Genomic DNA, 2,974 nt, shown 5'->3' on the forward strand with positions numbered 1-2,974 from the left:
CAAAAGTTATGCCACCACATAAGAACACATGAAATGACACCCTCATATAGCATGAACACATGGATCGAAACATGAAAAGGTTTCCAAATATGGCAAGGTCACATGTGGGGCATTACAGCCCCGCCTCAGCGCGTTTTACCTATCTGTCGCCATGCCCCTGTTTCAGCCCATTGCCAGTTTCGGCCCATTAGTGTTTTTTTAGTTTTGTGATTTATTTAATTTCAGAAAAAGAGCATATATTCAAACGCCCGTAGGTTTTAATTTGTGTGTCGGATTGCGACAAGTTAGATATGTAACTTAGCTAGAATTTCACGTAGATTAATAATTTCCAACTCTCAAGCATGTTTAAGGCTGTTAGCTGTATTGCTTGCGTCGGTTTGCGTGTCGACGTGTTAAAAACGGTTTAGGTCATAGTTATTTAACCGTAGCTCCGTTGGAGATGAGCCATGCATGTAAATGGACCAGAACGACGTGTAGTTTTACGTGAACCAATTTGTTTTGCCGTTTAACAAGCATAAAAGGTGATTAGGACAAATCTTTACAGATTTAGAATTTAATGCGTGGGGTCATTTCGGAGATGCTATATGTCGTCTCCGGCCTCATTTCAAATGCCTAGATAGATAGATTACTTGTGCTTCACCTTGTGCCATGTTAAAAACATTGTAATATTGTCGTGTTAATTAAAAGGAGTGAACTAAATAATTAAATGTGGAGTTTCGTCAATATATGCTTCGTCTCGATAGAGTTTCGCAAGCGTGTCAGAATGTGAGGACCCGTTCGACTACGTCGGTTTGTGTGCTTCACGGAGTCGTTCTTCTTCCAAGCAGGATCTCAGGCAAGATGATCATTTCCCCAGATATCAATACTATCATTGCGATGCTAGTTGTTTCGTTTCTATCGTTATGTCTCGTTGCCTACCACCTGTTAAATATCGGCCTCCCAACATTGTCATGAAAACCTTCAACCTGTCTACAACCTAGCAAACCAGTGATTGGCTATGTTATCGCTTGCTTAACCATTGGATAGCGTTTCTAGTTGCAGGTGTAATTGCTTCCTTGTGAAAACATGGGTTCCTTGTTATATCACCCTATTAATGCTATTTAATTTAATGCACCTATATACTTGGTAAAAGGTGGAAGGGTTGGCCTTTCTATCCTGGTGTGTTTTGTTCCACCTTTGCCGCCTTAGTTTCGGCTACCGGTGTTATGTTCCATAAATGAGCGCTCCTAACATGCTTGGGGTTGTTATGGGGACCTCCTAGATTCTCGTTTTGGGATAAAACTCGTCTGGCAAGGCCCAACATTGATACTATATTTGCCCAACATAATAATTATGTTAATACTTAAAAACATAGGGCGTCGTGAACCCAAGGAGTAATTCAACATGCTACACGAAGGGCCAGTGTTGATGGTGCTAGTCCAAAACAGAGCAACTTATTAACGCTACCCAGGGCAACTCGGCATTTGGCGTGGTAACCATCGCTCATCCGTCGTGTCTTGAGAACGAGATACACGGCTCCTATCGGGATGTCGGCACATCGGGCGGCCTTACTGGACTTGTTTTACCTTTCTCGAGCGTCTTGTGCGAGGCATTCTAAGGATGCTTTGGGTTATCTCGAGGTTGAGGTTTTCCAATAGGAACCCGAGGAGATCACGGGTTTCCCTGAGCGAGGTCATTCCGTCGCACAGTGTGGTAGTTTGTGATGGACTAGTCGGAGCACCCCTCCAGGGTTAAATCTTTCAGAAAGCCGTGCCCTCGATTATGTAGCAACGTGGAAACTTTGTTTAACATCCGGTTCTAGATAACTGGAAGTAAGCTTAATTAAAATATGTCAACTGAGTGTGTAACCATGATTGTCTCTTTCCTGAGCTCCTTCTCCGATTGAGGACACGGTGGGGTTATGTCTGATGTAAGTAGGTGTTCGGGATCATTGAGATGATCACCAGTAGTTCACGTCCGCTATGCGTAGATCATCATCCCCCTCTTTTACTCTTAGACTCGTAAGTTAGCCAGCAAATAAATGCTTAGTCGTTTGTTGTAGCCTCACCACTTAACCATACCTCACCCATTAAGCTTTGCTAGTCTTGATACCTTTGGAAATGAGATTGTTGAGTCCCCTATGGCTCACAGATTCCTACAACACTACTTGCTGGTACAGGTAAAGGGTTACTTGACGCGAGCGAATTGACTGTTCATTGGGAGTTTCTTCTTCTTCTTCTCCATCATCGATCTTGGATGGGTTCCAAGCCGGCAGCCTGGGATAGCAAGGATGGACGTCGTTCTTTTGTCATTTGTTTTCGTCCGTAGTCGGACCCTACTCTTCTTCATGATGATTGTATGTATTGTACTGATGTGACTCTGATGTAGCTTGTGCTGAGTGTAAGAGCAACCCTAGCAGACCCCGCAACCGTCCGGCCCGCAAAACGTGTTTGCAGTTCCCGGAAAAACGCCTTTGCGGCCCGGCGCGCACGACCGCGGATAGACCCCGCATAATGGACCTGTAAAAAAGCATATTAGCACGACGAGCCACAGAGCCGCTGCGCGAGTGTCGAGACCGGTGGACTGCCGGACGAATCCACGCCCGCAAATCTTCGGCGGCGACGGGAGGACGAACCCGTCCCTACATGCGGTGATGTGCCCTTGCCGGGATTGCGGGAGATGCTCCCCTACCACTCCATTGCTTGGCGCAGCCATCGGTAGCCGGCAAAAAGCCAAATCTGGCGGCCCCGCAATGAAGGTCCGCAAATCCGCAAATCTGGTGAACCGCCGACGCAGGGGGGAAGGAGGGGAGGCCTCGTGCGTGTGGCGGCCTTTCGGCGAGCTCCTGCGGGCTGCTTTTGCCAAAATCTTGTGCAACGGGGTGCGGCGGTGCGAGGGGGAGAGGGGAGGTGGTTGGTGGGGGAAAGCGCGGACTGAAATGTCCCTCCCACCAACCGCTTCCGCTTATATGTAGGGCACCGCAGCGGCGAGGGGG

This window comes from Hordeum vulgare, chromosome 2H (assembly GCF_904849725.1).
Source record: "Hordeum vulgare subsp. vulgare chromosome 2H, MorexV3_pseudomolecules_assembly, whole genome shotgun sequence".
NCBI classification, from domain to species: Eukaryota; Viridiplantae; Streptophyta; class Magnoliopsida; order Poales; family Poaceae; genus Hordeum; species Hordeum vulgare.